Source organism: Halichoerus grypus, chromosome 2 (genome assembly GCF_964656455.1).
Source record: "Halichoerus grypus chromosome 2, mHalGry1.hap1.1, whole genome shotgun sequence".
In the NCBI taxonomy this organism is placed as follows: domain Eukaryota; kingdom Metazoa; phylum Chordata; class Mammalia; order Carnivora; family Phocidae; genus Halichoerus; species Halichoerus grypus.
In genome coordinates this window covers 120689991-120699435 of record NC_135713.1, presented here as the reverse complement: position 1 = coordinate 120699435, position 9445 = coordinate 120689991, and the positions used below count along the sequence as shown (strand labels likewise).

Genomic DNA, 9445 nt, shown 5'->3' with positions numbered 1-9445 from the left:
AACCGATTACAGTGTCCTTGCGTCAGGTGCGTGAGAGGAGGGGCCTGCTGAGCCTGCGCAGCTGGCATCTTGTAGCGCGCCTAAGGCGCATGTGCGCAGGGAGCGGCGGAAACCGGGTGTGGAATCTAACTACAGCACTCATTGGATGCCCCAGCTCACGTGAGTTTGGCCCGCGTTGTAGCCCGGGGCGCGCCCCGGCGCGTGCACCATCCACGAGCGTTGACGTTTTCCTCGCTCCAGTTTCTGGAGAAGGGCGCCATCTTACTCTGGGCCTTTGTTCAATGAAAATTCCTGGCTCAGAATGTTTGTTGCTCTGCTCTGTCTGTTGTTCGTCATTTGGTTGCTTTTTGCGGTAATTTGAACTGCACCTGGATGTGCAGACCTCAGACTAATTCATGCTGTTTACCACAGGGATCTCTGGGTTCTAACTACTAGAGCAGCCTTTCCTTCAGTGTGTTGGGTTGAGTTAAGCTAATTATCGTGCAGACGCTCAAGAGAAAGAGATACTTGAGGCTTTTAGCCACCCCCGCCGCCGCTGTGCTGGGCCTCACTGAAGCTCCTCCGGCCCATCTCAAACCTTGTGTCGCTTTCCAGGGGCGGAGGCTGTGTGACCACTTTCGGTTTTTCAAAGAGAATTTGCTGATGAAACAAATATGTGCTGGAGTGCCTACTATGTGTCAGACACGATTTTAAGTGTTGGGAATATAGTGAAAGCAAAGCGTGAATTCACTGATGAGATGACAGTGAGATTGTGCTTGATTTTGAAGGTGAAGCAACTTGTCCTTAAAGTGCTGTTTTGAAAGAGATGCTCCCCTCTTCAGTGATCACGAGTGTGTGAAGAATTCTGAAGGAAATGTCGGGGGAAGTTTGGGAGGGAAAGAAGGTAACTAAAGAGTTTACATTGTGAGGGGGATGAAAGTGGGAGTAAGAAAATAAACAGAAATGTTAAACATAACATTGGTTGTAGGTGAAACAGTCTAAAAAAAATGTCACCCCACACTCTTACCTAAGTAAGTCTTATCTCTCATGTTATTATTCTTACTAGTTTGCTTAATACTCTTTCGTTTCTCTTGTTTTTTAATTCCCTCAGAGGTAGACTTTAATGAGGCCATCAAAGTTATAGGCTAATGACCCCTATTTGTAGAGATTTATATTTTAAAACAATATACTGATGGAAAAGAACACAGAGAGGAACGACAAATAGTATTAAACATTGAAGCAAAATAGAAATGGATAATTTTACGGGGCACCTGGATGGCTCAGTCAGTTAAGCGGCTGCCTTCAGCTCAGGTCATGGTCCCAGGGTCCTGGGATCGAGCCCCGCATCAGGCTCCCTGCTCGGCAGGAACCCTGCTTCTCCCTCTCCCACCCCCCTGCTTGTGTTCCCTCTCTTGCTGTGTCTCTCTCTGTCAGATAAATAAATAAAATATTAAAAAAAAAAAAAAAAAAGAAATGGATAATTTTACATCTTTTTTTTTTTTTTTTTGAGGAACGAGAATTTAATGTCGGGGAAGGAGGATGCTTAGGGTGCAGCCTCTGGCAGGGGGACTCCCTGGCCCTGGTCTTGGGCCAGCAGACGCAGAAGCAGGGAGTGCAGGGCCCGACAGAAAGGTGTGTAGCCCAGGCGGCTCAGATGCAGGTAATCATACATGTCATGGTGACTTATGGTACCGTCTGAGTGCACAAAGCTGGGGTCGGCATCTAGGAAGTGGGCCCGTGGGTGGCCAACCAGTGCTGCTCGGACCAGCTCGTTCACCCGTCGGTTTTTCTCACGAAGTGGGTTAGGGTGCTGGCCCCTCGGAAGCAGGCCCTTGTGTTGTGTATGACAGGGAGGGAGGAGTTGGAGTGGAATAATTGGCGTACCTATAGTCTCCTCAGTTCCTTCTTTTCTCAACTGGTTCTCTTAAGAGGTTGTTTTTTTTTTTTTCCTTGTTGCATACACCTGAAATCCACAAAGTATTAGTCAAAAGAAACCTGGAATCAAATGGTGTTAGCTACAGGGTGTCTGAGACCATTATTCTGTGGATGATAGAGGTTCCTGGTTGTTTTCCCCAAGAGCCTGGCAAATACTCGCCATGACCACAAGGGGGATGTGGTGAGCTCCAGATAATTCAAAGCTGGAGCCTGAGAATGGGGCTGTATTGTATTTGCCAGTGTGAAGGACAGGTTTCTGGCTGCTTTGCAAATTAACATGGCCTACAGCCTGAAGGCTTGAAGAAATGAGCCTGAGTCTAAAAAGAAATAGGGTGCAAATGAATAAGAATGGACAGTTAGATCCACAGCCAGGTGGTATGATTCTTCACCATACGGCACAGTACTGTATTTCATTTCTCTGTTGTCATCTCAGTATCACACTGGAAAGGAAAAGGAGCCGGTACATAATTTACATGTGGGTAAATGTTTACCAGACAGAATAGGCAGCTATCCAATATCTGTGCATACTATATCTTAAATTATATTCTAATTGGTATGTTAGCATATTTGAAGACTGGAAACTAGTTTCAATTTTTATTTATTTTTGTATTTTTAAATTTAAATTCAATTAACACATGATATATTATTTATTTCAGGGGTACAGGTCTGTGACTAGTTTCAATTTTTAAATATTTAACTCCCAGCAATTAATAGGAATTGTTATTAGATAGTAATCACTAATGCTTGTTAAATGTTTACTTAAATGCCGCATACTATCCTAAATGCTTTCTATACATTGTGTAATGCACCCTTCCCACAGTGGTTTCAAGTAAAATACTATCAATATTCCCATTTTGCAGATGGGGAAACTGAGGTTTAGAGTGGCTGATGTGTTATATGGCTCACATAACAATTGAATGGTAAAGCCAGAATTTGGAGCTTTGCTGTGAACCAGTAGGCCCAGCTGCCAAAATGGGTCTCATCTTTTACCTCCACGTATATAGAGAAGTTGAGTTTTATAATACTGGCCTAATTCATTATTAACAGCAGTTATTTTAGGCAGTGGAATAAAAGAGGAATACTTAAAGAAATTTTTATGTTTAGTTTGCAGTTTATTGATTGAACTATAAAGTTCAATCTGTAATAGAACTCATAGAATCAAGTTTATATTTTAAAGCAAAGTGTCTTTAAACTGGTGACTCAGATGATGTTTTATTCACTTTTCCCAAAGATGAATATCCTGCTGTGACACCTTCCATCTTCATGAAATAAAAATGTGGCATACTTTTGTCACTTTTGTTCTCCTTGTCACTTTTGTCACTTTTGTTCTCCTTAGAATTTTTTGTTCACTTTTGTTCTCCTTGGAATTTTTCATGTACCTGCAGATTTCAGGCGCCAGTTCCCACTTTTCCATGTTGGCATTAGCTACACTATATTGGAGTATATTACATGTTGTCACTCCACTCAAGTTTGATTCAACAGAGCCTGCCCCAGTGAAGTGTAGGAAGTATTATGTCAGGTAATGTCTCTGTCCCCACGGGTGGTGACAATTCGTAGGTGTCGTTTTATTTCAAATGCCTGGGTAACCTACCAACCTGCCCTCCTTCCAAAAAGAGAAGAGAGAAATAGAGGATGACCCTGAAAGAAAAGTAAGGCAGCAGTAAATCAAAATCAGATGTACTTTCATTAGATAGGACATTTACATTCCATTGATACTGAAGTCTCATTGCACAGGGTAAAAATCAGTCAACCTCACTGTGGATTTTCATTCAGCTTTGGAAAACAGTTGGCTTTTGGATAGATGAAGGACCAATGTATGAAGTCCCTATCTGGGGTGGGGGTGGGGGGAAGAGCCGACAGAAGCAGAAATTTGCTCTTCATGAAGATCAATTTAATAGTTAATTTTTAAGGAAATAGGAACCTTTTCTGAATTTTCTAGTTTAGAGGGCCAGAATTTTAATTTATTCTTAATTATCATGGTATGGTAGAAGGAACCCTGAGCTAGAAGTTGAATCTGAACATGGGTTCTAGAAACACAGAAAGGACCTTAAGATACCATTTAAAGTCTAACCTTTCATTTAATAGACAAAGAACAGAAAGAATAAGTGAGTTGCCTGAAGTCACAGGGACAATGTTAGCTTCGGCTCTGTAGCCTCCTTTTTTACTTGGTATGCTTTTTAGAAATCACCCACATGAGGGGCACCTGGGTGGCTCAGTCGGTTAAACATCCAGCTTTTGGTTTCAGCTCCTATCATGATCTCATGGTTGTGAGATCCGACTCTGTGCTGGGCATGGAACCTGCTTAAGATTCTCTCTATCCCTCTGTCCCTCTCCCCCCAGTCACCCCTATGATTTCAAATTAAATGTTCAATCAGTACAGGCCCTTTTTCAAATGCTCGCAGACAACTCTGGCTCATACATTCTCATATCTCATCCTCAATTCCTTGAAGTACATAATTAGTGAAAGTACGTCCACTATTTTTTCCTTTTGCCTGGATTACAGGCTCTCTATGTGAGGGGCTGTTGGTTCCCTACCCCTGCTCCCCAGCCATCAGGAGACGAGGTGCTCAGGTTTCCTTAGGTGATGAAGGTTTCACTGAAAGCTAGTTGGGGGGAGTATAGGCATTGTTTCAATATCCATAGAGCCAGACTTCTGGAAGAACAAGGAGGGTGTCTGTTCTCCTTTGGTCAGGCCCCAGCAGGACCTAACCTATAGCAAACATTTATTGGTCTTCACTTCAGAAACGGGCTTCTGATGTTCCCATCTGCGCTGATTCTGCCCTTTCTGTAGCTCAGCTTCTTTATGCCTGCTTTTTCCATTGTGCTAGTTCCCAAACTTCAGAAGGCATCAGACTGGGAAGCTGTAAGCATTCCACTCCTAGAGATTCAGGTCCTGTAGGTCTGAGGTAGCTCCTGGAATCTGCGTGTTTAGGTTCCACAGGGGATTCTGAGGGCGGTAGGGTGGGGTTTAAGGACCACACCCAGGCACTGTGGTGTCCTCTGGTCTCCAAACTTTTGTGTCACACATTCCTATTAGAAAAATATTTGAGGGGCGACTGGGTGGCTCAGTCAGCTAAGCGTCTGCCCTTCAGCTCAGGTCATGATCCCAGGGTTCTGCTCAGCGGGGAGCCTGCTTCTCCCTTTTCCTCTCCCTGCTGCTCCCCCTGCTTGTGCTCTGTCAGATTAATAAATAAAATCTTTAAAAAATATATTTGAGCACACACTTCCGTTATGTATATATTTATGTCTTTGTAAACGTACACGTCTATAATACTATTATGTTAAACATATATCAAATAGAAAATAAAAGTAGAAAAGAAAAAAAATATAAATACATGTGAATTTTTTCTTCCTGTACCCCAATGAATCCCTGGGGCTGCTTGCACCACCCCGGCTACCTTTCCACGTGGCTTGAACTACACCATTCGTAGAGAGTACCTTTGTTGTGCAAAGGCATGGAAAAGTGCCCAATTGTCTCAAGGGTCACTGGGTCTGTTCATAGACCTTTGATTTAGGTGCCAATTCCTTCTTTTATTTAATCAGCAGTTGAGGTGGGGTGGGGGTGGTGGATGTGTGTGTGATATGATGTGAAACAAGCTGGTTTACCTGGGAGGAGCCCTGTGACCCTTTCTTTAGGGGAAAGGGGAATCTGTGAACATGGTAGCTGCTATGAACTGTTTCTGAGCCTGGCAAAGTGCAAAGCTAACTCTCAGAGGCTGTGGATGCTGCTGCTGTGGGCATGCGCTCTCTGCATCTTTGTGTGGCTTCCTGGAAGGAAGTTGGCTCTGCCCTGGGCTGTTGTGTATGTGTGTTTGTGTGTATGGTGCTTGCCCACTTCTCTCTTGTTCCATTTATAGCATGACTCCCTGGCTTGAGCTTGGGAGGTGGCTTTCAGGATTACAGGCAGCCACCAGAACACCAGTGCCTCAAGCTCTTAGAGAATGGCACCTGTGTTTGAGTAGTCAAGCATCTACAGGCAGCTTAATGAAGAGTATTAACTGAGTCTCTGAGCTCAAATGTAGTTGTTCGGTGTGCATCTCCTCTGCTCTTGGATACACTCCCAGTGGCCAAAGAGGCTTTACTTTAATTGATACATTTGTGGTTCTTTGATACTGGTCTCTTACCCTAGGGCACCATTTTGTGTGAAGAGCATCATTTCCATGAGTTAGAACAACTGCATTGGGACGAACAGACATAAGGTGGTATTAGACCTGGACAAATCCAAAGTTAGAACTGGACAAATCCCAGACACGTTTCAACAATGAAGTAGCTTAATAACTATTAAAGTTGGGGGCACCTGGGTGGCTTAGTGGTCAGGCATCTGCCTTTGGCTCAGGTCATGGTCCCAGGGTCCTGGGATCGAGCCCCACATCGGGCTCCCTGCTCCGCGGGAAGCCTGCTTCTCCCTCTCCCACTCCCCCTGCTTGTGTTCCCTCTCTCGCTGGTCTCTCTCTGTCAAATAAATAAATAAAATCTTAAAAAAAAAAAAAAACTGTTAAAGTTGGAAATGGGTTCCCCACATTCCTTTTTTCCGAGTAATTTTCTTACCCCTTCTTGGAGACTCTTCACGTTTTCAGCTTGCTTCTGTTGCCTCAGGGATTTGAGTGCTGGTGTTCTCTACTCTCAGAGGCCAGGAAGGGTGTAACACTGTTGAGAGATCTCTGCAGAGGAGGGACGGGGTACTTCTTGCATTCAGGGCAGTTAGCAGCCATGTATATGTCTCTATTTCCTGCTGATGGGGATCTTTGTTTAGAATTTCATTGTTTTTCACTCACTTTATACTATAGAAAATCCTCAAGCTAGAAATACCATTTTCCCCTTCACTTTGCCTTTTTCCTGTCAGCACGTATGCTTACCATTTTTGTATTTTCTGCTCTTTATGCTTATCTTGTCTAAAGATACCTGCTTGTCAACCTGGTCCCATATACTTGTCATTTTTAATGGGTATCTATATAATCTTATTCTTTCTTGAGATTCATAAGTTTATTCCACTGAATCCTTTGTGCTCCCACTTTTTTGCAGGGTGTGGGGGGAGATTTGCTACACTTCTAAAATATCTCTGAAAACAAGCTGCGTTTCAGAACCTGCACCAACATTTGCTTTTTTTCACTTTGAGAGTGCAGGCAGATAGCCACTGGGCACACCAAGGTGTTGAATTCTCTTCTCTGAAGTCCATGGCTGTAGGTCTGGCTGGGCTATTGAGACTTCTCACCAAATCTCAGCAAGTGATCTCAGACACCAAACTGGGGAAAAATTAGGCTGACAGACTGCTTGATATTTCCAAAGAGTCATTTAGGTTCTGTCTATTACTGCAGTGTTCAAAATGTAGACATAGTTCAGTGCTGTGATTAAAGTGACTTTCACCGTTAGCCTCTTTGTTCCTGTAAGATATAGTGGTGAGCTATGGCCAGTTCATCATTTGGGGGTGTGATGGTTAGCTAAAGCTATTTTTCTCCAAAGGGCCAGTTATTTTTTTTAGTTTCTCTTCAAAACTTCAGCTTTAGTAGGAAGGAGCCATAAATTCTGTGACATAGCTGCCTCCTTATCTGTCTTGGGAGTTATAGACTGCACACATAAGACAATTCATGTACCTCTGCATAATGAGGTAAGTTTTATAAATCATAAATCTTCACTTAACATGCAGGTGGTGTTGGGTGCCAGGTTTAGAAAAACGGATGTAGTTGCCAAGTTCATGAATGTCATAAATCATTCATGCTAAGGTAGCCCAGAATCATGCTGTCCTCTGAGGGAGACCAATTTCAAGGTGGTTGTTAAACACAAAAATGTGAGGCTCGATGATTGTATTTCAAAATCAAATGCACTTTTTATTGGAAGGGTAAAACCAGATTACCTTTCTTTTTTTAGTTGAAGTCAGTTTTCTAAGATCCTCCCTTCACTCTCAAAAAATCTGTCAATAATAATATCTTTTCTTCCCTGATTCCTGAATTCTGTCAGAAAAACATCGCAAAAACATTGCCTGTTGATTTGCAATCCAGATCTTTAATGTGCTGAAAATGAGATTCAGATGTTTCAATAAATCTTCAGACACATTATTAGGAACAAACTCTCTGAAGTTCTGTGGGGGTGTTTTCTTCTTGTGCTGTGTTTCACGTGAAGTTACCGTGGATGGTAGGCAAGCATAGCCCTCTTTCACACTGGCTTTGTCTTCAGGGCCAAAGATGGGGAAGGAGTAGGGCCTAAAGAGAGAGGGGCGCCTGGGTGGCTCAGCTGGTTAAGCGTCTCCCTTTGGCTCAGGTCATGATCCCGGTGTCCTGGGATCGAGCCCTGAGTCAAACTCCTTGCTCAGCGGGGAGTCTGCTTCTCCCTCTCCCTCTGCTGCTCCCCCTGGTTGTGCTCTTTCTCTCTCTCTCTGTCAAATAAATAAATGGAAACTTAAAAAAAAAAAAAGATGTCTTCAAAGAGAAAAATGAAGTTTGGTCTCAGGTTATTAGGTTTTCTACAGGGAGTTAAGTGTCCATATCCCTTTATGTCGTATCCAGCCCAGGGCCGTACACCAGATGATATGTGACTCTCTTTGGTGTATCTCACAAGTCTTTTGGGGATGAATATGTTAATAGTACCCCTCCTGTCCATCATGTGGATCGCCTGCCGTTGGTTAAAGATTGTAGGGTCCAGTTCTAGGCAGAACGTCATTTTCACTTAATGCAATTGAATTTTCTTCTTTTGATGTAATAATCCCACTTACCCTGTGAGTCTCAATTCTGAGGCTTAGAAATGGGTCCTAACCTAGCAATGAATTTGCAAAATCACGTATGTGATCTTTGTAATTGGATTAATCTTGTGAAAATACTGGGGGGCTCATTCTTCCGAGTTCTTTTTCATCCCCTTCTCACTGGCCCCCACTGCAAGCTCTCTCTTTATGCCTCCACGCCTTGTGTATACCTTTCTACTACCTGGAGTGTTCTTCTTTTCCTTATCAAAATGTTGAGCTCCTACTCATCCTGTAAAACCCACTTAAATCTCACCTCTCTGTAGAGCCTTCTCTGGCTTCCTGAAGCAGAGCTTCTCACTTAAGCCTTCTAGAACATTTATCCAGTTCTCCTATGACATGCACAATGGGCAGCATGTCCATCTCTTACGCTAGATTGTGAGCATCTCAAAGATAGGAACAGAGTTATATTAATCTACATGTTGCTGGCACCCACCATATCTGACACAAAGTAGAAACTCAGTGACTAAATCTCATATTTTTTTTATTACCGGAGCGCTAACATACAGCCTTGGGAGAGCACAAAGCTTTTTTAAGTTGCATTTCATCATAATTTATGGATGCTAAGACTAACTCATAAAGCATTTACTTGAGTCCCCTATAGGAATGCCTAAGGGTAGAGAGTGACAGAGGCAAGGAGAAACTTCTTGCATTCTCAGTGTGCCCTGGGATTTTCTGTAGATTCTAGGCAGATCAAGTCCTTTTCTTTATTCTTGCATAATTATCTCTAGGACTTTTATGTCTTTGTCTTTTCATTGCAATCATTCTATTCTAGGTGTCATCCCTTCACACTTGAACTGC

The 9445-nt window shown here is 43.0% G+C and overlaps 1 protein-coding gene across 1 annotated transcript in view; it reads left to right on the top strand.

Moving 5' to 3' along the window:
- The first annotated feature begins 112 nt into the window (after window positions 1-112).
- Window positions 113-9445, top strand: part of CTNNA1 (catenin alpha 1) — a 306638-nt gene continuing 297305 nt past the window's right edge. Inside the window, exon 1 of the mRNA XM_078067460.1 lies at window positions 113-159. The gene's annotated coding sequence lies outside the window, so the exon portion shown is untranslated. The remainder of the gene's footprint in view (window positions 160-9445) is intronic.